The sequence below is a fragment of the Thalassophryne amazonica genome, chromosome 11 (assembly GCF_902500255.1).
Source record: "Thalassophryne amazonica chromosome 11, fThaAma1.1, whole genome shotgun sequence".
In the NCBI taxonomy this organism is placed as follows: Eukaryota; Metazoa; Chordata; class Actinopteri; order Batrachoidiformes; family Batrachoididae; genus Thalassophryne; species Thalassophryne amazonica.
The window spans coordinates 47,777,292-47,804,904 of record NC_047113.1 but is presented as its reverse complement, the minus strand read 5'-3'; the positions used below and the strand labels follow the sequence as shown (position 1 = coordinate 47,804,904).

Sequence of the window (27,613 nt, the reverse complement as noted above, 5' to 3'; positions counted from 1 at the left end):
GGGTCACATGTATTCCAGAGAATAATGTTCATTAATCAGTGACAAAGTTGAAGTTGTGCCGGGCTGGATCTTTCAACATACAACGGCCCTAAACACTGCTCAAAATCTACTAAGGTCTTCATGCAAAGGAACAAGTACAATGTTCTGGAATGGCCACCTCAGTCCCCAGACCTTAATATTATTGGGAATCTATGGTGTGATTTTAAGTGGGCTGTCCAAGCTCTGAAATGAACAGACCTGAGATGTTTTGTAAAGAAGAATGGTCCAAACAACCAGAATCCAGACTCTCATTGGAAGCTATAGGAAGTGTTTAGAGACTGTTATTTCTGCAAAAGGAGGATCTACTAAATATTGATGTATTTTTTTCTGTTGGGTGCCCAAATTTATGCACCTGCCTAATTTTGTTTAAAGAATTATTGCACACTTTCTGTAAAGCCTATAAACTTCATTTCACTTCTCAAATATCACTGTGTTCATCTGCTTTATGATATATTTAACTGAAATTGTTGATTCAAACAACCAATGATTTATAAAGGAAAATCATGGAAATCATCAGGGGTGCCCAAACTTTTCCATACAACTGTATGCATCATATCATTTTATAAGAGAGAGATGCACACCCCGATATTAACCTTTAAATCTGTAAATATAAATGTGCGTGCAACTCCCACTAAATGATTACTCCCCCCCATCCACCCATCCACTATGATGCCTCCAGGTCTACTGTGAGGTTTTTTTTATGTCTTTCAAGTGTGATGTTTTGTGCCCCCCCCCCCCAACACACACACACACCACTGCAATTTCTACTGAACACGTGAGATAAGACACCAGTTATGGAAGGTGCCAGAGTCTGGGTGAAGTGGCACGATTATTTCTTTGAGGCCCACTCAAACTCTGACAAAGGGCATGAATCAACCCAAAGGCTTCGGAGAGTCCAGGAGAGTAAAACCTGCGTGCCGAGAGCCTGTGTGCACAGAATGCACTGAGCCCAGCCGAGCTCAGAGACCCAGGCCACAACAAACAAGTTCAGACAGTCAGTGCTTGAAATGGGGACTTTTCAGAGGTCCATAAACAAGAGGTAGCTCCTGAGAGAGACAAGGTGATACTCTACAATGTACCCGGCACATTTGGAGCCACTTATAGGAATTCTGTTATTTGAGCAGGTGACAGCGCTGTTATACGGCGTGCTCTGGCTGTAGCGAACAATCTGTCGCCTTGCTCTGCAAAGTGACCTGCGCTGCATTTCATTACCAGTGAGAATGTGAAAAGCTAAGCATGCCAAGGCAATCTCAGTCCACACTGATATTCATTTCAGTTTTTTTTCAAATTGTGCTTTAGAATATCAGCACAGAAAGAAAATTCCAGTCCACAGCTTAGCGGTACGTGTGTGGTAACATGAACCTTTATTCTGAGGTTCTTGGTGTTCATTTTCTACTTTCTGGAGTGTTTATTGTGCATCACGACTGTAGGTCCATCCCCACATTCAGAACAAATGCACAGAGCTGAGATTAAAGGGAACATATTGTACAAAAAATAGTAATAATAATAAAAATAATAAAATAACTGCCTTTCAGAGCTTACTGTGGTTCAGGTTTCATTTTAAAGATCTACAAAATCCCACAAATTGACAATATTCTGTTGTAAACCTACTTTAGGCTTGTTTTATAATTCTGTGACACATGTAACATACACACCCACAGAGTCACAGTGTGTGACAGTCAAGCGGCGACCTCTTGTACTGAACAATGAACCAACGCTGAAATGCTAAAACTTGCAGTTTCTTGAATGACCATTTGAGGCTGGCTCCAAAACACCTGTATTGAATTCCACATTAAAATGTACAGTTTTATAAAACAAATACAGCCTGGCACCACAAAAACAGCTTTATCTGTATAGCACATTTCCCCATTCATGGTTGTAGAAGGGGTGGATTTTTGTACAGCTCATTAGTTTAAGCTATTTTAAATGTAATTGGGGGTGTGGCACAATCACACTAGCACAGTGCTAGTAGCCACTTGCTTTACCATAGTTGTCTTTGGGCTTGTGGAAGCTTCCCTCACCAGTCTGCCTCTATTACAGCACTATTATTTTAAATGAGTACAACAGTATTATACTGGTTCTATTTATTACTGAGAGTTAACAGTTATTCAGTGGCATCGATCATTAGACTTGTCTGTGAAAACTATCTACAAAGGTGATGATTTAGATGGTTTATATTAAAGGATATGCGTACTTGTACTTACTTTTATTGCATTGATTTTGTACCATTGTGCTTTTATTTTTAATGTCGTCTTTCCAAAGTATTTGTTTTATATTGTTCATAAGAGGAAACAATCTACTTGTCAACATAGACATCATGCAACTATTGAGAGGTGCTAAAATTTTTGCACGATTTGACATTTAAGTGATATTGCACAGAGTCGTACTCTGTTACTGCAACAGAGAGAACAAACAAACTCTTTGGATCTATAAAACAACACAGTTTAAGGTGTTACAGTCAAACAAAAAGAGCAATATCATATAATCGAAATGAATGTTCCATACCAAGAGGAAAAAATGTGACACTCGTATCATCAAGGAGTGTACAGATAAACGCTTACTGTCCGCATTCCCCACGAGGAATGAGTCAGGTCCAGCCAAATGCATCAGTGTACACAGGGAATACACACAAAAATGATAAAACACTCTGTCACTATGACTGTGGGAGTTTCATCATTCCAAACAAAGGTCAGAGGACACAGTATGTCGTTTGCCGTGGAAACATAAAGCTCACTGGGACATGCAGTGATTTTTATTTATGTCAATAAAACTGAATTAAAGAGCTCAAAATCTTAAAACAAACTCAATAACATTTGAGTCCTTTTTGTCTTTCGCAGAAAAGCATGTCCTGTATGTTACGGCTGTGAATGTGCCTGACACACAGGTGCGTGAGCACACACACACACACACACACACACACAGAGTGAATATAAAACAACAATAATTAATTCAGAATATTTCTGTTGATCTCTTGGTCTTTAGTCTGACTGTCAGCATGTAAATTAACATTATAAAAATTACACGAAATTACACAAATTACACAAAAAGTGCACTGTCAATTCATTTTCCCAAGGATGTCATACGTTACTCATCAACAGCACTTCTAATGATGTACAGTAAAGTAAGACCCTTCGGCTGCTCCCTTGTTTGCACTCGGGGCCGTCGCAGCAAATCCAGGGTGGCTCTGCATGTTGAAATGGCACAAGTTTCACACCGGATACCCTTCCTGACCCAAACTCCACATTACATGGAGAAATGTGGCAGGGGTGGAGTTTGAACTGGGAACTTTCCACAATGAAACCAAGCGCACTAACCACTTGGCCACCACCCCATGCGCTAGTTCTCAGAATCTTAGGCCTGTTTTTTTTGTTGTTGTTGTTAATTACTACTGTAAAGATGCTGCACACCTTTATTAGGCCAATTGAAATAAAAAGTTTCTAAATATCAAATAATTAAATTAATCAAAGTCTAAACAAAATGATCTCTAATTATCTCTACCCTTTGCCGTTCAAATGAAATGAAACTGCTTTGGGTGAATTCTCAGATTTTCACAAGAACATCATGGTGATCATAATCTCTTTCTTCTTGATCTGATTTTCTATAATATAACCTGCGCACTCCTATAGATCCAGGAGTTCTGCAGGATCCTCCAGAATCTTCCCATAAATATTGTCACCGATCTCCTAAACTACAGCACCAGTACTGGAGTACCACTGTCCACTGAAGAAGAAGATGAGAAAAGGGCCTTTATTATCATGGTCCATCAGTAAGCCTCCCCATCAGATGTGGTTGACTATGGTGTTGCGCCCTTGTTGTTGACTCCAGTGTGCTTAGTGCAGCTTCTGCTGTTGCTGGTCAAGCCGATAGGAGACACATCTGAAGACCACTTCTGGGTTGATGGGTTTATTTTTCTTCTTCTGACAGGAACACTTCTCCTCAGCTTGCCTTGTCAGTTTTTCCTCCCCCTTCATTAGGCCTTCCTTCAGGACGCTTCTTCACCTGACATGGTTGTTGTGTGGTTCCTCCCAGTGCTTAATGTCGATGTCCAGAGCCTTCATGTCATGTTACAGATATTTATCCCTTGTGTTGTCCTGCAGGTGAAAAATGACCCACCACTATGTTTAGCTGCAAAAAAAAACCCTATAACACTCTTTTTCAACTTGAAATTTTATGACTTTTCCTAAAGGGACCCCGACATTAAAAAAAGTGAAACTCTGGTTTTCTTGACATTTCCATATAGGCTGTACACCACTAGGGTCCTAAGATTGTCTTATTGGTAATTTCTGACGTGTTATAAAAGCATTTACATGACAGAAAAAAAGTTCAAAGGCCACACACAAACTCTCTCTAACACACACACACACACACACACACACACACACAAAAACAAAGAAACTGGATTCCTATTGATGTATGAATTGAACTTGAATTTGCACCTGCACCTCTGACCTGCAGCTAACCCCTCACATCACACAAGATCCCAGACAAAACAAAAAACATAATGTAAAACAAATTCAGTGGAGAGGATGTAAAGATACCCTCGTGTCGCAGACCGAACGGTCCTCCCCCAAAAATCGGTCCGCCTTTTGCATCTGCACATGCGTCATTTTGGCCCACAGCAGCACATCTGAGACGGAGTCTCTTCAGCCAAAGCGATCAAATGGATTAATGGGATTATTAACCATCAGATGATAAAGGTAAAACCTGTTAAATCATTCTAAAGTCAGTTTTAAGCAGAAACGAGGCCGTTTTAAGCAGAAACAAGGTAAAATACGTGACGCTTTGAAATGTCCAATGCACAGTGAACGCATCAGCTAGCAGCTCGTTTAGCCGCAGTGCTCTGATCGCTTCTGCCACCTTTTATGATGAAATAATGCTGAATTTATGTGGAAATGATTGTTGTAGAAAAGCTTCAGATATCTGTCGCTGAGATAGATGATTACTGGAGTGCAGTTTGAAGCAAAAAATGAGGTGATAATCCGTGAATCGCGTCATTTTTAGGGGGAGCGTTCCGTCTCTGACATCGGATCAAACCCCCAGTTGGTTCCTTGCTGAGGCCATGAGTGGACGCTTCACTGTCCAGCTGGTCCTGGACCAGATTTTTTCAGGTTCAGGTTCAGGATGAGCATGAACAGTATGATGTGGAAGAAGAGATATCTGAAGAAGATGAGGAGGAATACAACACAAACCATGAAGCCTCTTCAGATGAAGAAGAAATGACCCAAGTTGACAGAGAGACATTTTTATCCAAGAACAGTAAAATAGCATGGTCCTCATCAAACACAAACGGGACCCCGGGAAGATCTATAGCACAAAACATCATTAGGATGACCCCAGGGCCAACAAGATATTCAGCTGCCCATGCCAAGGACATCTCCTCCACTTTCCTCCTGTTCATCACACCAGCCATTGAAAAGATCATACTGGAAATGACATTTGGAAGGTTCCCGTAAATATGGAGACAAGTGGAAAAATATGGATCAGACTGACCTGCATGGCTATATAGGGTTTTTGATCTTAGCAAGTGTCTATAGGTCTTGTGGCGAGGCTACATCTAGTCTCTGGGATGCAGAGAGTGGAAGGGCAATTTTTCATGCTACAATGCCACTGTAAGTCTTCCACACTTTTTCAACAATGCTAAGATTTGACAACCATTAGTCAAGACCAGCAAGGCGTGTGACGGACAAACTGGTAGCCGTCACAGAGGTCTGGGACAAGTGGGTTGAAGGCCTGCCAGACCTTTACAACCCTGAACCTGAAGTCACAGTAGATGAGCAGCTGGTTCAATTCAAAGGTAAATTTTTATTTTCATATATGCAATGTTACTTACCTGAAATTTATATTTTTACTTTGTTGATTCATGTGATTCTTTTCTGTGACACACGCACTCATTACTGACTGTAATTTTTGTTTTTTTCCAGCAGTATATGCAAGCAAGCCATCAAAATATTCCATCAAAATATGGGTGGCCTGTGATGCAAAATCCAGCTATGCATGGAATATGCAAGTCTACACCGAGGAGCTGCCCAGTGGAGCACCAGAGAAGAACCAGGGGATGCGTGTAGCACTTGATTTAACAGTTGAACTGAAGGGGCACAACATCACATGTGACAACTTTTTCACCTCCTATGAACTCGGCCAGCAGCTCGTGAAAAGGAAAATGACCATGGTTGGCACTATTCGGAAAAACAAGTCTGAACTCCCCCCTGCACTCCTCGCAACAAGAGGGAGAGTGGTCTTCTCGACAAAGTTGGCCTTCATCCCCATCACTACTTTTGTTTCTTACCTCCCAAAAAAGAACAAGAACGTGGTCCTACTGAGTACACTGTACAAGGCAGCTGGAATCACTGATTGTGAAGACAGGAAACCAGCCATCATCCTGCACTACAACCGCACCAAAGGGGGCGTAGACAACCTTGACAAGGTTACTGGAATGTACACCTGCAGAAGGATGACTGGACGCTGGCCCCTGGTCATCTTCCACAGCATCCTTGATGTCTCATCATACAATGCCTTTGTGATATGGCAGACAATCCACCCAACCTGGATGGCTGAGAGGAAGAACAGGAGGGAAAGGCTCTTGTCAATCCATGCATCAAAAGAAGGGAGCACCTCCCCCGCACAGAAGCGGTTTTGTTCTTGTTTTGTTCAGCCAGATTGTGTTTCCATTGTTTACCATTTGTTTATTTTGTCCTTCTCATTTGTTATATTATCTGTTGTGCTTTGGTGTCAGGTTTCATTACAGTCTGTTTTATTTTTGGTTTGTTTTACCACTCTGTTTTCTTAGTCAGTCCAGTTCAGTTTTATCTTGGTGTCTTCTTTCAGTTCTTATGTTCATGTCTGGTTTGCTATTGTTTTATATTCTGCCCCTGATTTCCATTTTTGCTCTGTTCTGCGTTTGCTGTTTGTTTCCACTCCGCACCTCCCATCAAGTCTTTGCTCCTTGTCTCACACCCAGTTATTTATGCTCACTTCACTTCACTACACCTGCCCCATGTCTTTGTCTCCCACCTTGTTTATGTCTGCTTTGTGTTCCCATTTACTCACGCTCTTGCACCTGTTCCAGTGTCTTTGTCTATTACATCACATCACTGTGCTCACTCCCTTTAGTCACACTCTTGACTCCTGTTCACACATCTTTGTCTTTTCTTCTCTCCGCCTTGTGTTCTCTTCCCTCACTGTCTTGCACAACATTGTATCTTTGTTCATTAGCCACGGCCCTTTCTGGATCCTTCCTCTCACGTGCACCTTGTTTACGCCACCTGTTACTAATTAGTCCACATGTATTTAAACCCCACAGTTCTTCACTTCCGATTGTTGTCTTGTACACTTTCCAGCGCCCTTCATTGTCCTGATTTTGTCTTGCCATGTTATGAATCCTGCTCTGTTTTCTTCGACCATGTCTCTTGCCTTATCCCGGGTGTCGGTGTTTGCTCGTGCCTCTGAATCCTGCTCGTTTATGACTGCGTCTCAGCCTGACCCTTCTTGTACCTCTGCCTCGCTGACTGATTACATGTGTACCGAACTTGATGCTGGAATAAATACCTTGATACCCCCCACACCTGAGCCTACACTGGGAGTCTGTATTGCAGATCCAGCCACTCCTGGTGACGGGCTCCCGCCCGCCCTGACACTCTCCAGCAATGGAACTCGCTAAACTCTAGTTTGGACTGAGCACTGTGCAGTGGGTGACCTTCAGCACTGCAACAGTTGCTATAATCTCCAGACACAGGACGTTTCGTGCTCTCCACAGTGTTTGTCTTTTCCACAGATAATGATCCAAACACCTTTTCCATCATGCTCTTCATAAAACATGATGAAAGGCAGCAGGAACGTCACTTGGGCAAAGACGATAACTGGATTTCACAGTGGCTGTAGTGCCAAATCTACCACCGACCCTCAAAAAGAACTATGTACATATATAAACTTCAGTGTACTGCAGATGTACAAATACAGATAATACCGCTTTTTGATGGCTGAGCGAGACAGCCAGCACAGTCGTCAGGAAAAAACTGAACTTTACAAAATGTCTTAACCTGTTGATGTTCACGGAACTGCGTCTACAGAGCGTTCGACTGAGCCGGCGACCATGAAGTCCACTTTGAATGGTCAATGTTACATCAATATTTTATGATCCATTTATATCAGCTTCAATGACTTAAAGTAATCCGTAAAGACTAGTTTGCACAGAGGGAATTTGATTCGATTTCACAGAGAGGTGGCGAGATCCAAATTCACAACAATCCATCTGCTGCTGGTTTCGCATCATACCATTTTCAGCTTGAAAGGATAAAAGAAAAAAATGGCATTTTTCTATGCCTTTGAAATGGAAGAGATTTTGCAATTGCTAATTTTCTGTTGCTACGGCACCGAATAATTAGAGTGTGCGCACAGGAGGGTGTGACTCAGCACTATCAGTGTACAAATGGGAGCCAGTGAATAAAAAGAGGATGTGAAATAAAGCATTGTTTATGCAGCTGCTGCCTCGGCGGAGTAAGTCGCCAGCATCTCGATTCTATTCCTGTTCTTCAGACTGTCCAAAGAAGACGGAAGCAAAAAGATGAGAAAACTGGCTTTTATGGCTGCTTATATAAATGCAGATGAGGCATCCAGAGCCCTTAAATCTGTGAAAAAGTGAGTACAGCCTGCAGAAAAGATGCAGAGGTTTGTTCCGAGCAGTGAGAATGCAGCGCTTTAAATTTAGCAGAGATTAAAGCATCATGTGATGCAACAGCTACACAATTGGTTGAAAGATGCACTTAAACCTCACAGTGATTTTTTTGGTGAGGGTTCGCTGTGCACTTCATTAAACAGAAAAAAAAAACAAAGCAGGAGAACTTGAGACCACACGCTGGCAGGTGGCATTAAAACACGACTCATTCAGCATTTCCCAGCATGCCCCTCAACGCTCAGTTTTCTATGTCACACTTTCAGATCTCCAGAATCTTGTGTTATATTGCCTCTATCCACCACCACAGTGGACTCAAAGCCATCCAGATGTGCTTGTAGTGTGAAGTTTCAGCTGTAATTAAAGGGGTTCAAGAAAAACATCACTGTCACCATTTAGGAATCCCAATTTTCTATACAGTCGTTCCATTTTCAGAGGCCATAAATAATTGGACAAACTACAAATCAAATCAAATCAATTTTATTTATATAGCGCCAAATCACAACAAACAGTTGCCCCAAGGCGCTTTATATTGTAAGGCAAGGCCATACAATAATTAGAAATCAGGATTATTATCAATGCAATTCATCGCTTTTACAGCCATTTTTAAAGAGAAATCGGGGTATAGACGTGAACATTCCCCAGTCTCTGAGTCTTGAAGTTTGTTTATGTAAATCATTAAGAAATACAAGCAACATGGCATACCATGTTGCTTGTATTTCGTAATGATTTAAAAACCAAGTAAGCGTTCAAGAAGGAAACTAATGAGGGAAGCCACCAAGGAACTCATGACTCTTCAAATTCAAATTCAAATTTACTTATTTATATAGTGCCAATTCGCAATGAAATCGCCTCAATAAAACACAATAAAAAGGCAAAACCATAAAAAAACACAAGAATAAAAACACATTGTAACACAAAAGAACTAATGATAAAAAAGGAAAACAAATAAGTCTTTAAATGTGATTTAAAAGTCTCCACAGTATCCGACTCCCATATGTGTGCCGAGAGATCTTTCCACAGAGCTGGGGCACGGTAAGAGAAAGCTCTGTGACTGGCAGACTTTTTATTCACCCTGGGAACACATCAAAGTCCTGCACCTTGCGAATGCAGGGCTTTACCAGGTCAGCTAGATAGGGAGGTGCAAGTCCATGAACAATTTTAGAAGCTAATAACAGCACCTTAATATTCGATCTTGCAGCGACTGGAAGCCAGTGTAGGGATGCCAAAATGGGTGTAATGTGGTCAGACTTTCTGCTTTGTGTCAAAAGTCTGGCAGCAGCATTTTGAACCAGTTGAAGACCCCTAATACTGGACTATGGTAAACCAGAAAATAGAGCATTATAATAGTCCAATCTAGAAGAGACAAATGCATGAAGTCTCAGCATCAGCCATAGACAGGATGGGACAAATCTTCGCTATATTTCGGAAATGGAAGAAAGCAGTCCTCGTAATTTCTCTGTGTAGGTCAAAAGACAACGTAGGATCGAAAACTGCCCCAAGATTCCTCACTTTATCCGTATGATGTATAACACACGAACCTAAGCTAAGCGCTAGCTGATCAAATTGATCAGCTAGCGCTTAGCTTAAGATAACTCTTATGGAGATAACATGGATGAAGATTACTCTTATGGAGTTATCTTCATCCGTGTCTGTAATTGGGGAAATTATGCATCGTGTAACACCCCTATTCCACAAGGCGCCATTCTATTATGATCACCCATGATTCAGAAAAAGTGCAAAAACTGGATGATATACAAATAATGAATGTTTATGAGTTCAATGGTACGAATATTTCATGAGGTGAAAGCTGGAACATGCCATTCAACGAGGTGAAATGGGCTTCCTTAGGAGGGTGGTTGGTGTCTCCCTTAGAGATAAGGTGAGAAGCTCAGTTATCTGTGGGGAGCTTGGAGTAGAGCCGTTGCTTCTTTGTGTTGAAAGGAGCCAGCTGAGGTGGTTTGGGCATCTAGTAAGGATGCTCCCTGGGCACCTCCCTAGTTCCAGGTACGTCCATCTGGAAGGAGACCCTGGGGAAGATCCAGGACTAAGAGGAGAGATTATGCCCCTGTGACCCGATCCCAGATAAGCAGTTGAAGATGAGAGATAATGCAATGTTTTGGTGAAATCTCTTGAATTAAAGTTAAAAGTCTACATTACAAGTATACCTTGATTGTTTAATTTTAACTCCATTGCGGTGTTGTACAGAAATAAAACTACAGAAATCGTGTCACTGTCCAAATACTTACAGACCTGAATATATGAAGCTTTTATTTCTGAACATACATCCTGTGTAATTAGCCCTGTTCATTGTAGGATGAATGTCCTCTACAACATTACATTTCCCTTAATACTATGTGGGAATTTAAGTCCTGGAGGATTTCTCCTGTTCAACCTACGTAATAACAGCAGAGTGGGGAGAGGGGAGCATCCATCACTGCCTGCTCTGCTATGATCTGGTTTAACCACTGCTGGGCTTCGGCTGCAAAGCTGCAATAAAAGCAACTTGACAATGTATTTGTCACATGATTCCCTGCTGACAACAGCCCCTCTGTGGCAGCTAGTGGAATAAATCTGAATAAACACACTGAGTCAACAGGTACGGGAAAAAAAAGTGAAGTACTGCTGCACTTGCCGCCATGTTTCTGCATATGCTGACACCTGAACACCTAACCCCCAGGGTCACCCTGCAGAATGCCGCTGTGTAATTTCAGCACAGCAAGCATGTGTCTGCCGGTGGTCCAATCAATACATGAGACACGTGCTCTCTTGGCCGGGGTGTTACCACATTCTTTGTACTTATCCAGTTCTGCCAGCGGCAACCGATGAGTTACTGTCTGCTGCTGGAAGGCTACAAAAGAATTCTGGGTTGCACAGGGTAACATAGCAGACTTCACAAGTGCCTCTGAACAACAGGGTGAGAGGAAAGTGCCAGAGGCAGCTGGATTACACTGCTGCAGGGAAGCTAACTGACCAATCATGTTGGGTGGAGGGGGGTTTTTGTACAGTCTGAACATGATTTAACTCTTTCATTAAATACTGACTGCTTGTGTTTACCCTATGTGCTTATATAAGAGGTTAAATAAACTAATGAGAGAAGCATCCACATTTATGGGCACAAACACCTCATGTGGGATTGTGCTACTTAATCCAATTGACTGAGAAATTAGGTTTATTTTGGGGCTGGTGGATTGCATTTATGTTTTCTTGCAGAAAACCGACTTTCGATGTTGTGAGACATTTTAACAAGGAACTCAGGTCCAATTACTGCATGAACAGGTGTTTTTATTTCGAGGCTTGGATGCCATGTCAGACAACAGGACTCAAAAGAACTCACTCGTTTAACTGTCAAGCTGCCACGACTCAGGTTCAAGCTTTTGGGATGCAGAGAGAAAGAGAGAGAGACTGTGCCAATGATCACTGTGCCAATGTTTTTAAATGTACAATAAAAAGCAGTTTATATGAAAGGAAATACATTAACAGGGTGACAAATGTCAGTGTTCTGATATACGTGGACTCTTTGACCATTCACACGCAGAAAGATGATCCAGAATGCAGTAATTGCAGCTAACCAGTCGATTTTGACAGCATCAGTTATTACCACTTGTGGACACAGTTCAGCTAATTAAAAAGCTAACGTATTCATTCATGGATTAGCTTTTCACCCAACTCTGAAAACCATTAGCATACCAATTAGCTCACACTAAGGCTGCGTTCCAATTCAGGGGCTGCACGCTTCTAAGGTCTGTGTCCCACAAAAACATTCACACTTCAGACCTTCAGACACAGAGGAGGCTGGAACAAACCTTTCTGAAATAAGAAGGTCTAGCCCACACAGCGTTTTGTTTCATTAGCATCATTAGCTTATCCCATCTCTACCCCGTTGACTAGCAACAAGCTAACGTGGGCGTAATCCATGATTTAGGAATAATTTTTCAGTGTTTATTTATACTTAGAAATGTTCCTTTTTTTTTTACAATTGCACACATGGAGCCCAAAAGTTGCCTTTTGTCCTTTTTTTTTTTTAAACAAAAATTTATTTACCATCCATTTTGCTTGGTGGGGGGGGGGGGGGTGCAATGACTCATGGGATTGTTTGGTTCACAGAGGATACATGTGATGTATCATTTGTTTTCGGGGGAAAGAAGGCTGCTTCCACTGGCCACTTTCCTTTGAAATGGGATTGCCTAGTCACACTACTTATGACATACTACTTATGACATAAGCATCACATGACCACAGCCTTAGAAGGGTGCTCCTACTGAATTTGGACAGTTTAAATTTCATACAGTCAACTTTCAGTCACCTAACATTTTGAAAATAAAGTTTCATGGTAAACAATTTTGTAAATATTTTGTAATTTGTAATTTTGTAATTTTAGTGGGATTTTCCTTTTCTTTTTCTTTTTTTTTTATTATTTTCTTCTTATTATTATTATCCGCTTTTGTACGTTTTGGTTTGTTATCAGTAATGTCTGCATTTGCATGTTTTCTGGAGTTTTACACCTGTTTTTGATTGGTGTTACCATAAAAGATGTCATTTCCTGAACGGCCTTACACACTGATGAAGACCAAGTCGAAACGCGTCTGTGCTCCTGATCCTGTCGTCTTGCCGTGAGTCATTAAAACTTTTATTAAGAAGGACACTTGAGTGTTGCTGGCTATATTTTTATATTGAAACAATTTTGTAAACCCTAAAATCATCCTGTTGTAACTTATATACTCATCCAACAAGCAAAAGTGCAAAGACATTTTGTCCTTGCAGTTTCATCTGTCTGATGAAATACGGCACTCATCTGTTTCACCTCAGGGAGCTGTGGTGAATGCTGCATCCATTAATTCTCATGTGCTTTAAATGGAGCTCTGCTTCCTCTCCAGAAGTCATCTGATCATCTAAATAGACATGCACCAGGTTCCAGCACACATGGCTGTTAAAGGGAATGAAAGATAATAATCTGATAGGTTTCATGTTATGTATATATATAATGGTATGCCTGAATCACATTGATTAATTAACAGAATACCATATTGTTCTGAATATAAGAAGGCCCTGGTTATGTATAACCCCCCCCCACTGTTTTTTCCATGACATATTTTTGGAAAAAGACTTTGTAAAGATGGATTTAACAAAACAAAAGAAAAAAAAATGCTTTTATTTGAAAATGATGCCAATAAAAACACACATCATTGGCAGTCCCATGTTTCTTTTTTTCACTTAAACGCTGCCATTTTTAACAGAAAGCTTTTCTGACTAACATTTTTAGAATGGTATGTTTGGGCTTAACATTACATTCTTTGATCATATTTCTTGGTTGCTTGAGAGTTACTTGGTGAGTGATGATGCTGAGCTTAAAATCTCCATCATAACTTCCTAGTTGCTGGTTAACATACCCAACTTTTGAGGCACACTCTTTTCAGGAAGATCACTGTGCCTTTCCATCATGGAGCACTGTAAGATAGTTAGTGGCATACTGCTTCACTCGTGGGACTGAATACAAACCATATGGACACTGACAACACAGTAGCTGCAGCACCAAGTGTCCAGACCCTTCTAGTCAATAAAATTGGTTGATGAACAAAAAATGTGATTGTAATATTAATAAAGGAATCAATCAATCAATCAAATTTGTTCACTTACACCTGCTAATCTGTTCCGTGTATTTAACCTGCTACAGCCTGACCTTAAACTGGAAGTAGTTTTTGAAAAACATGATGTCCCCAAATGTGGCCGGACAGTCTCATGATGTTAAATATGAGAGAATAATTGCTTAAATGTCTCTGTGCAACTCTTTAATCAAAATATTAGGATCTCATAAAATTATTTTATGAACACATATCAGCTCGGTATTTTGAAAATGTAATGAATAAAATGACTTAAGTGGCTCTTTGGGGTCACTGTGCATCATTTCTGGCCTTACTGAAGCAATATTTGTCTGTATTTTGAAAAAAGATTAAAATATAAAGTCAGTTGACTGACTGTCGGTTTCTATAATCTTTACCACATATTCACAGGGCCACTCAGATTGTTGGGAGTCTTTATGCTGAGGCTGGTGAGTTACTCTGCCTGTGCAGGAGCAGAAGCAGGAGGGTGCTCTGCAAACGCCAACAACTCACTGATTATCGAAGCCCAAAAATCACTGCTGCCACCAGAACCAGTGTGTGCTCTTCATTCTGCTGCACCCATTACTTTGTCTGTCTGAGGAGAATCTATAGGGCAACAAAAAATTACCCACACACAGATGTTCAAGTGTTTCTGTGAAGCGTTTAAGACTTGATATATGCTATGATAAAACCCGTGTGACGGAGGCTGCATTGTCAGCACTCTCACTGCTGCTCTACTCAGTGATGGCGGTGTGTGTGTGTGTGGGGGGGGGGGGGGGGTTACCGGTTCACTGGGGACACAACAAGATAAAGAATATTAAATTACACCATCCCTACATGTATTAAAGGATAAGACAATATTGTTTAATTATTAATGGCTCTCTTGACAACTCAAACATGCCTGTGTGGTTTTTAGTGCTGCATTAATGGCGAAGCTACAGCTGACGCGCCGCTCGCTCAGAATTGCATCCCAAAACGTGACTGTCGCACAGACGCAATTAATCACCAGCTGAGACGTTAACAAGTATCTTTTAAAAAAATTGGACTCATTGTCAGTTTGACACCCATTATAAAGGACAGTGATAGACTGGGGAACGGGTGACTTGTTTCCTTCCAGGAAATGTCCCTGAAGAAACAGGAGACTCACAAAGGACATTTCCTCAGAAAGTCATGTGACCACAAAATTGGCTGAAGCTCCCTCTGACATCAGTATTCTGAAGATTATGGGGGTTTTGTGTGTGTGTGTGTGTGTGTGTGTGGTGTGTGTGGTGTGTGTGTGTGTGTGTGTGTGTGTGTGTGTGTGTGTGTGTGTGTGTGTGTGTGTGTGACATCTGGACAACCCTTCAGCTAATTAAAGTATGAAAAGGGGTGGTTCTGTGGTGTGGGGGATGCAGAAACATGTGGCACCAGTGCATACTCCCAGACTTGATATGAAGGTAAGAAAATAAAGCATATTGAACAAGCTAGATAGTAAAGCACCTGCTGCTTGCACAACCCGGCTATTAAAAGGAACAACAGGAGACACATCAATAGGTTGAATTCATGTTACACCCATGGCCATTTACGTTACTGAATACAACCCTTGTGCACTCCACCTTACTTTGTGGTAAGATTATAGGCCATCTAACTAGCAAACTTGAGTTGTGCATACCTGAAATGCAATTGTATTATGTGCTGTACAGTGCATGCCATAGATGGTCAAAATAGGGCCCTTAATGTTAAATCTTTCAATAATCATCATGCAAAGAAAGCAATTTTCAGGGTTTTACTGGCTTTTCAAGCTAGGTTCTTTAAATTGTGTGTTCACCACTGACTTCAGACAGAGCAACACTGATTTTAGGATGAATAATTATGTGACCATGAAATTGTGTTTTCTTTCAGCAAAGAAAATAAAATTCCCTATTACCAAAAGGATTACAGCGGTCGAACTGAAGAACTCTTGATTTTTTTTTTTCCCTCTGCATGACATGGTCTTCACATCATGCAGACGGTTGCTCATAAATTGAGTTGTGTCTCCAGAATCATCCAGGAGGCAGTGTGAAGTCATTCTAATGAGATTGAATCATGACTTCAGCTTGGATTTGTGCAGATGAATCAGACATGAGGAAAAACTGGGTAGGCTGTGTGTTCGTGCTTTGTGTGATGCTATGGCGTGTTCATTTAATGTTCACATACAATCCCAAATCACAATACGTATATACTATATACTATATATATATATATATATATATATATATATATATATATATATATATATATATATATTCCCCAATGACTAGCAATGCGATTAAAAAATAGTGGTTATTTCAAACAGGTGAGGTCAACATGTGATTGGTAGCAGTATCCACAAAAAACTGAGACTGAGGAACAACGATGGGCAGAGGATCTCCAATTTGATCATGAAATGCATGATAAAATTTTCTAAATGTTTAAAGGCAATATTCCTCAAAGAAGGATGGGAAGGGATTTGCATATTTCTCCCTCTACAGTGCACAATATCATTAAACTATTCAAAGAATCTGGAGGAATTGCAGTGCATAAAAAGTACAGGTCCAAATCGGAGCTAAACACTCACGATCTCTGGTCCCTCAAATCGCACTGCATCAAGAAGCATCCATCATCAATAGCTGATATAACCACATGGGTGAGGAATTCCTTTGGAGAACCTTTGTCAAGTAATACAATACATAGTTTCATACACAAATGCCACTTAAATCTTTACTGTGCAAAAAAAGAAGTTAACCTTGTCCATAAGTGGTGTTGACTTTTTAGGCTCACAGGCATCTGGGTTGGACCATCACAGTCAACAGTTTTCCAGATCTTTTTTGGAAGAAATGAATGCTATGTGCTCTGGACTAAAAATGAAAAAGGCTATCCACACAAGTGTCATTGGCAAAGGTAATGTAGACAGCTGTGATGGCAACACTAATGTAGAAAAGTACACTGAGATTTTCGAGCAACACATGCTGCCTAAAAGAACACATCTTCTCCAAGGATGTTCATGCATTTTTTTTTCAACAACGCAATGCAAAACCACATTCTGCACACATTACAAATGCATGGCGGTGGAAGAAGAGAGTAAAGGTACTAGATTGGCCTGCCTGCAGTCCTGACCTGTCCCAAATGATGAAAATGTGGACAATTTTCTAACAACAAATGCGACAACAATGACCCTGTAGTGTCGCACACTCTAAGTTGTGTTTGTAGGATAAATGGGACAAAATAACACCTGACACACTTCATCACTTGGTGTCCTCAATGACAAGCTGTATATTAACAACTGAAATGAAGTTGACCACAAAAACATGAAATATCTTGATTTCATACTGTATGCAATGACATAAAAGTCAAAGTAAAGTTGATTTAATTTTCCATACTGTCTCATCTTTCTCTGATTTGGGGTTGGACGTTTAGTCCCTCCATCTAGTTTGGACTGTCATCTGGATTACAGAGCCTTCAAGGAAGAGCGTCAATGGAGTGTTTAAAAAAAGGCAGTCATTTCTAAGGTCACCATCAAATCTATTCTGCCAGCAAAGAGGGACAATATAAATATACAATGTGGATTTTATGTGAAGGCAGTTTTCATAGGGAGGGTAAATAACCCCATTATGATAATACAGATTCTCAAGTGTGCATGATGACTGAAATCAAGCGTGGAGAAGAGTACCAGGTCGTGATATAAACTGAGCTCAGTTCACAGCACCATCAGTAAGCAGAAATTATTCAACATCACTTTTAATTAAGTCGGCCGCCGCTGCTCATTACAATGGGAGGTTGATTTACTCTGCGTATTTGGAGCTCAGTTCAGTTCGTTGGCATTTACGTCGGAGCCCATTCAGTGTCATCCCGTGCTCGCCTGGTGTCATCACAGTGTTCTAACATCACAACAGGATGACAATAACATGGGAGCTGCGAGCAGAATACCAATGTCGCTGGTTGTTGTCATGCATTTAGTCAAGATGACGTCCAGAATGGATACAAGTACAAGCAGCGTGCACATTGTTTATGTGAAGGTTAAAATAAGCCATCGGGGAAGGAAATTCACATCTACTGCACAAATATTAATAAAATGTGACTCATGCACAGAATAAAGAAGATTATGTGAAAGCAAACAAGCCATTTCACAGAAGATAAAGACGTCCTACACAGGCCAAGAGGCCAAGCCACGCTGGTGTTGAAAGTCTACAAATCTCACTGGATGTGACTCTAGTCCACTGCAGGTTACTTCCCCAGTAAAGGCTGGTACGACAGAGACAGATAGCATGCAGGAGGTTCAGGTCTGTTTGTATTCTCCCTTAAGGATGACACAGGCCAATGAAGATGAAGGTGCGTGTCTATACAACTCCCACTTGTCACCGACAGCTCCCAGTGAGCATTTTTCTGTGAAAGATGTATGAAAACCATTTACATCCACTTTTATAAACACACTGAAAGCAGCTTCAAATTTTTTTATCTTATATTTGTAGATGATTAGATATTCACGCTTAGAGTGTTTTAACCAGGATACTCAAGGGTGATATTTTTCATCCTCTGCAATGTGCAAATTATAGCAGATCATAGTTTTGGAGCCGAACTAGTAGGTTCCATATTATTCAAAAGCCAGAAATACAAATCTGTGTGAAAACTGCTGAATGTCTCAATAACATTAATATTGACATATTAAGTTAAACTTGAAACATAGTTCAATCAATCAATCAATCAATCAATTTTTTTATATAGCGCCAAATCACAACAAACAGTTGCCCCAAGGCGCTTTATATTGTAAGGCAAGTAAGAAGAAGAATTTTAAATTCTATTCTAGAATTAACAGGAAGCCAATGAAGAGAGGCCAATAGTTCCAAGTCGTTTGATCTGACTTGTACCAAACATGATGAAATATGAAGTTTCAGCTAAGGAACGTTGTGATTTTTGGATGTGTATACACTGGATGTTTTTGGTGACACACTTTGATACTGTATCTGTGTTTAAAGACACCTGGGCCTCATGTACAAAGTCTTGCGTGGATTTCCTACAGAAACATGGCATATGCTAAAACCCAAAAACTGGCGTAAGCACAAAAATATCCAGATGTATATCACACATGCAGAAGTACCAAGCTCCTCCCCCTCCATGCCCCTATAAATATGCAGATTTATGAAAACAGGCTCTGGGATGTGGGATTCCCCTCTGTCCGATCATTCCACATGAACACAGAAAAGAAATTATACCTACAGATAACTGGAAATGACATGGAGACATGCAGGGATAGTTTATTTGGTTCCCTGTCAAACGGAATAAACGTGAAACCAAAATAAAGTTAGTGGAAGTGTGTGTGTGTGTGTGTGTGTGTGTGTGTGTGTGTGTGTGTGTGTGTGTGTGTGTGTGTGTGTGTGTGTGTGTGTGTGTGTGTGTGTGTGTGTGAGAGAGAGAGAGAGAGAGAGAGAGAGAGAGGTCGTAAATGCTGTGGGGTCAGAGCGATGCACACACAGAAGTTAAATCAAGTGAGGTGCTCCACAGCTGATAGTCTGTGACATCCACCATGGAAATATAGACCTGGAATGGACGAGCGCGCCTCAATCTATTAGTGTCGCTGAGGACAAGAAGGTGTCATTACTAAGTGTGGAAATGTGCAGATCATCAGTAATAGACTGACCGCTTTTTTTGCACTAGCATCGCTATTTCTTAACGGATTTTAATAAACATAGGCTTGTTTAAAAAAAACTTTTATGTAAAATGCAGAAATTTGGGGAAATTATGACAAACTGTGCTGCTTTTCTCACTCTATTGTCGCTATTTGTTAACAGATTTGAATAAAAGTAGGCTTGTTTTAAAGCCCTTTAATTGCTCTTTCTAATGAACCCATACATGTCTGGGTAGAAAAAAATGTTTTATGTAAAGTGTGGAATTTTGGGAAAAAAATATGCCATTCTGTTCATTTACTTGGATGTTTTCTCTTTTTTTCCTGTCATCATAATTCTCAATGGATTTCTATAAATGAAGCCTTGTAAGTTGTATTCAAGCTGATTAAAAGCTCTAATGAACCCATACATGCCTGGATAAAAAATCCTTATGTATTAAAATATAAATCTGAAGTATGCGTTGCCATTGTGCTCATTTACCTTGCTGCTTTTTCCACTATAATATTATTGCTCGTCTTTTAATGACAACAACATACTCGTATATATGATTTTTACTAACATTTTATTCCAAGTACATATAAAGCCATTCAGAATTTATGACTTTTGACCCTCAGTCAGGGTAAAAAGTACCTCCTCCATCCCCTCCAACCACACTGTTAAAATTTAAATGCCGCCTGTGACCACCATGTAGATATCATATTAAACAACAACTGCAAGTATACAGTAGTGTTCAGAATAATAGTAGTGCTATGTGACTAAAAAGATAAATCCAGGTTTTGAGTATATTTCTTATTGTTACATGGGAAACAAGGTACCAGTAGATTCAGTAGATTCTCACAAATCCAACTAGACCAAGCATTCATGATATGCACACTCTTAAGGCTATGAAATTGGGCTATTAGTAAACAAAAAAAAAGTAGAAAAGGGGGTGATCACAATAATAGTAGCATCTGCTGCTGATGCTACAAACTCAAAACTATTATGTTCAAACTGCTTTTTTAGCAATCCTGTGAATCACTAAACCACAGTTATAACCACAGTTTTTCATGATTTCTTCACATCTGCGAGGCATTAATTTTGTTGGTTTGGAACCAAGATTTTGCTTGTTTACTAGTGTGCTTGGGGTCATTATCTTGTTGAAACACCCATTTCAAGGGCATGTCCTCTTCAGCATAAGGCAACATGACCTCATCAAGTATTTTGACATATCCAAACTGATCCATGATACCTGGTATGTGATATATAGGCCCAACACCATAGTAGGACAAACATGCCCATATCATGATGCTTGCACCACCATGCTTCACTGTCTTCACTGTGAACTGTGGCTTGAATTCAGAGTTTGGGGGTTGTCTCACAAACTGTCTGTGGCCCTTGGACCCAAAAAAGAACAATTTTACTCTCACCAGTCCACAGAAATTCCTCCATTTCTCTTTAGGCCAGTTGATGTGTTCTTTGGCAAATTGTAACCTCTTCTGCATGTCTTTTATTTAACAGAGGGACTTTGCGGGGGATTCTTGCAAATAAATTAGCTTCACACAGGTGTCTTCTAACTGTCACAGCACTTACAGGTAACTCCAGACTGTCTTTGATCATCCTGGAGCTGATCAATGGGTGAGCCTTTGCCATTCTGGTTATTCTTTTATCCATTTTGATGGTTGTTTTCTGTTTTCTTCCATGCGTCTCTGTTTTTTTTTTTTTTTTTTTGTCCATTTTAAAGCATTGGAGATCATTGTAGATGAGCAGCCTATAATTTTTTGCACCTGCGTATAAGTTTTCCCCTCTCCAATCAACTTTTCAATCAAACTACGCTGTTCTTCTGAACAATGTCTTGAACGTCCCATTTTCCTCAGGCTTTCAAAGAGAAAAGCATGTTCAACAGGTGCTGGGTTCATCCTTAAATAGGGGACACCTGATTCACACCTGTTTGTTCCACAAAACTGATGAACTCACTGACTGTATGCCACACTACTATTATTGTGAACACCCCTTTTTCTACTTTTTTACTAATAGCCCAATTTCATAGCCTTAAGAGTGTGCATATCATGAATGCTTGGTCTTGTTGGATTTGTGAGAATCTACTGAATGTACTGGTACCTTGTTTCCCATGTAACAATAAGAAATATACTCAAAACCTGGATTAATCTTTTTAGTCACATAGCACTACTATTATTCTGAACACTATATATACATAAATATATTTAAACATTTTTGTTTCCGTATCTGTATGCATGTGAACGCAGCTTAATGAAAAGAACTTATGGCATTGAGTTATCGTCTCAGTATATCGATATTAAATTGCGACATAATGACTGTAAAATAGACATTTATTTTACATAATTACATTAAGGCTCTTGTACAGTTCATTTTAGTATTTGAGAATTTGTTTTTGTAGTTGGTGCAGTTGATGGTGAAGCATTGGCTGCCTTTTTTCCCCTTATTTCGCTTCTGTTTAACAAATGCCTTAACTGGCTCAAGGCGCTCTCTCCACCCTTAGTAATGGCCGCCGTGCGGCACGCCGCTAGTCACGTGACGTCCATTCCAGGTCTATATTTCCATGACATCCACAACTTTACACATGCATTTATTGACAAATACTGAACACAGGGACACAACTGGGAGCCTGTTAAGAAGCTCTGCAGCTGTTGTTTCACCATCAAGAAAAAAACAATAATAACAACAAAAAAAAACATTTGAATTCCTTCTCTGCTTCAGCAAAATAGCTGCAGCAGAGCAATTCTACCTCAAGGGCAGCAGAAAATCACAATGTTTGTCACCAGTCACCTCTCCTTGATATTGGCCTAAAGGGTCATTCTGAATGGTGATGCCCTGAATGTCTCTTTGCTCCTCAGTGGTTTATGTATAAAATTTAGAAGTTTGAAGATGAACAGAATAACAGAGATATAAACACAGTATCGCCAATCACTCATCCAATTATGTGAGAATTACTTAAAAAAATATGATCCAACAGTTTCTAAAAATCTATTACATCCAGTTTGCACTGACACACAAGTTATCCTGGAGAAAAAGCACAAGTGAAGCCACAAACTGTTTTACTTAGTTAGACGTGTGCTCACACAGCAAAGTTAAAAAAAAATGCCAAATTTCTAGGAATTACACTGGGCTAGAAATAAAGACAAAGAATACTGAGTCAGCAGCATTTCAGTGAAATATTCATTGTGCTTTGGGACCGTCCACAAATTTAGCCCGTTTAACCCTGACATGTTTATTGTTGTTGGTGGGACATTTCAGAGTCAGCAAGTGAAAACTGCATTTTACTTCTGCTGAAAGCAAACCGCTCCATACTGGAATCATTCTGAAAACTGGCTGGAAACAAACTGGAACTAGAAGAGAAATCTGTAGAGTACATACCTAGAGATCCGTGGCTGATTTCATGACAAAGATAAGAAATTACAACAACAACAACAGCAATCTGAGATTTCTGACATCTGCCAAGTGTTGACGAGGACTCAAAATAACAGATGTGTGATTCACATCATGACCCAGACTTTACCTGGATCTGGATTCCACAACACAATACAATAACTGCATACTGATCCAGAATGGTCCAACTGATCAAGATATTGCATTCTGATATTTAATTCACAAGCTGAAACAAAATAGCGTCTTCCTGATCTTGGTTTTACATCGTGATGTCGTATCTGGGTTGGGTACGATTACTTTGAAATGTAATCCAAAAGTAATCAGATTACAAATAATCCAAATGTATGTACATACATACATGTAATCCACATGTATTCTTTCAAAGTAATCCTACCCAACCTTGTCTGAGAAGTAGTTTTGATATAATGTTTAAAAGTCTACAAAGTGAAATCCTGGTCCAGAATCCAGTTTCATATTCAGATCAACTCCAAAATTTAATGAAGTCTTCCAATGTGTGGTAAAAATTTGGTGAAAATCCGTTAAGTAGTTTTGATGTAATCCTCAAAATCTGACAAAATGAAATGTACAAATTAAAATCCTGATCCAGAATATGGATCCTGTTCACCTCCAAAATTCAGTCTTCCATGTCCTAATATGTATCTGTGGAGCAAATTTAGTGAGAATCTGTGACGTAGTTTTGACATAATCCTTAAAAGCCTATATAAAGTGAAACTTGATTCAGAATCCAGATGTGGATCACCTCCAATATGGAGTCTTCCATGGCTTAATACAAGATACAAGATAATTTACTGATCATATGCAGGTTAACACAGAGTCAACAGTGCAAGGAAATGCTTAGGATAAGAAGGACTGTTCAAACTTGCAGGAAGTACTAATAGCATGCAATATAAATACCGAAAATATAAGCATATGTAAAAAAAATAATAATAATAATCTGTCTGTGGTGAAAATTTAGTCAAAATCCATGCAGTAGTTTTGACGTAATCCTGCTAACAAGCAGACAGACAGACAGACAAATAAATAAATTATGTCCTTGGCAGATGTAACAATAATAATAATTGCAAATTATTTCAGCAAATGTTATAACTTTTTGCTACATTTTGCAATGGTTTTCATTTGTGAATCTACTCTCTCCATCCATCTCTCTCCATCATCTGTGTGACCCACACTACTGTCAAAATCAACATCAAAAGTGCATCTTGTAAGTGACTGTTGGAATCCACTCAATTTTCACAACACACAACATACAAATTGTCATAAACACGCAATAGTAGTATGACATGCCAAGATGCATAAAGCCATTAAGAAGTCATTGGAACATCACAGATGTAACAGAGGCCAGCAGGAGGTGCTGTGCAGAAGAAATCAGTAAACCTCACTCCCCAAGAACAAAAGACGCTCTAGCAACAGACACTAGAGCTCATGGGTTTTAGCCTCGTGGTTAGTGCACCTGCCTCCCCTCCCAGGGGTTGTGAAGTCACTCCCAGAGTGGAACAAAGTAGCGCAGGGTACACAGGCAAAGCTTGTCTGTTGCAGGTGACAGCGCATCAAAATCTTTACATATAACGCGTTATGTATTTTTCAATTATGAAGTGAATGACAGGCGGTGGATGGGCTTCACGGTGTATTCTTGACCGCCTGTTTGTGGTTCATTTATGTACTCATAAACATTTATGTACTAATAATCAAGAAGCTGAAAGCGCTAGGATCTCGACAAAACGCACTACTACGTCATCACCATGTGGCAGGACATGTCAACACGGCGGATCATTTTTGAACATTTCCAGAAAGATAATGCATCACGACATGGTGCCAAATGTCCACAATGTCCTGACAGGACTCACCAAATCCTTTGCTTCAAAGTGTGCATCGGGTTAACCATCACACAGGAGGAAAACCACATTTATCTCCACATCATTTCTGTCCACAACAACTCATCTGCAACCCACGGCTTGTGCTTTTTTCACAAAAATTGATGGGCCTTTCAGAAGCATTGGCATTTAGCTCATTAAATATTGAAACACACATAATGTGCACACCTGAGGGCCACATTAGCCACTGGTCCTTGGATACAAATAATTTCGGCCGTTGCAGCAAAATACATGCGTACATGCTTGGCTGGAAAAGAGGTCTTTGCAGGGGATGAAAAAAATAATAATTCTAAATAAACAATCCGGCTGGTGCAGAGGGACAGGTTTTAGAGGAGATAAAATTGAGAATTGGAGGGGGATTAATAAATGCATAATAAAGTCTACGCTCTGCTGCTGCCGTTCTTCCAGGTCTCTGTTATGATAATTAACACATGCACCACAGGGAGCCAAACCAGGAAGACCAATTAGAGATTTAAATTTTCACTGTCCGCCTATCGTTCGTAACACCGGCTCCATCAGAATCCGTCTGAGATGTCTCAGAAATTTCTCGGCACGCAGCATTTCTGGCTGAATGTCACAACTGAAACCGGTAACTATGGTGACAGAGGCGACTGCCCAATTGGTAAATCATCCCTTTCTGTGTGATGCCACAGTGCTCCTCTCGCTGTCTCTCTGCTATTATATGAACCAAAAGTACATGCAGTTCTTTTCATCTTCACTCATATTATATTATAGAGTATTTGTGGTGTCGCTGAGCTTGGACACCTCTGTGTGCATGTGTGTGTTGTGGTCTCCGTTTCACTCCAAACAAAGGCATTCTCGTAATCTAACGATCTCTCGTCCTAATTAGCTACAAATCACCGAGTCCATTTGAAAATCATTGTTAACCTTACCAATATATAACACCAATAAAAATGAGCAGGTCTTCGATTAAAGCATTTAAAGCCCATATGAAGAGTGGAGCAGCGGAGTACATTAAGTGATTGTCGGGGATTTCGATTGACGTAATGCTGGAAGCGGAGAGGAACGCACGCACACCCACATGATGCTGGAAGCGTCAACTACGAGGGCCGACGCTTCGCTGTGAACGTTCTCCTTTGTGTAGCGCCGGGCTGCGCTGCTGCAAGTCAACAGAACCAAAATATTCTTTTGAATTCTTTAAGTTTTCAAGGTCGTGAAAGAGACATCTTGATCTTGAGAATGGATATTCTTCAAAAACCCATTTGCTTTGTAAAATAACCTTGTGTTATGTATTTTGGAAAAGTGTCAAACCTTTCTATAATGCCTAAAAAGTGTCAAAATGCTAAACAATGATAAATAGGAGCAAGAGTCAAATAAGCTACAGATCAGAGGCAGAGGTTCAGGGTATGTCAACAAATGCGTCACCTCATTCAGTGCTCTGGAATGAGCGCCCTCCTTGAAACATATGAGACATAACGGTGCCACTGACAACACTGACTAAATTCTGTAGGATAGAAGATCATATGGTATATACGTACGGCTTGAGGGCCGCTGGTGCTCATCTCCAGATTACGTAGTATGAAGCAGGTGATGTCCCCTGGATGGGATGCCCAAGACCAGTACCCATTTACAGCCGGGTGGACTGAGAAAATGCAGATTAAAGTGTAGGTGACATGATACATAAAGGGTTTTTTTTTTGTTTTTTGTTTTTTTGAGTATTTAAGACTAAAATTAAACAACAGAGATGTGCCATGGAAATAGAGACTGGAATGGACGTCACATGACTAGCGGCGTGCCGCACGGCAGCCATTACTAAGGGTGGAGAGAGACCTTGAGCCAGTTAAACAGAAGTGAAATGAGGGGAAAAAAGGCAGCCAGTGCTTCACCATCAACTGCACCAACTACAAAAACAAATTCTCCAATACTAAAATTAACTGTACAAGAGCCTTAATGTAATTATGTAAAATAAATGTCTATTTTAAAGTCGTTATGTCACAATTTAATATCAATATACTGAGACTATAACTCAACGCCATACGTTCTTTTCATTCACATGCATACAGATATGGAAACAAAATGTTTAAATATATTTATGTCTATATATATACTTGCAGCTGTTGTTTAATATGATATGTACATGGTGGTCACAGGCAGCATTTAAATTTTAACAGTGTGGTTGGAGGGGATGGAGGAGGTACTTTTTACCCTGACTGAGGGTCAAAAGTCATAAATTCTGAATGGCTTTATATCGACTTGTAATAAAATGTTAAATCATATATATGTTGTCATTAAAAAACTAGCAATAATATTACAGTGGAAAAAGCAGCAAGGTAAATGAGCACAATGGCAAGGCATACTTCAGATTTATATTTTAATACATAAGGATTTTTTATCCAGGCATGTATGGGTTCGTGAGAGCTTTTAATCAGCTTGAATACAACTTACAAGGCT

General features: G+C 40.0%; 1 pseudogene; it reads left to right on the top strand.

Annotated features, from left to right (window-relative positions):
* The first annotated feature begins 906 nt into the window (after positions 1-906).
* On the top strand, positions 907-7,917 carry LOC117519672 (annotated as a pseudogene).
* Positions 7,918-27,613: the final 19,696 nt, after the last annotated feature.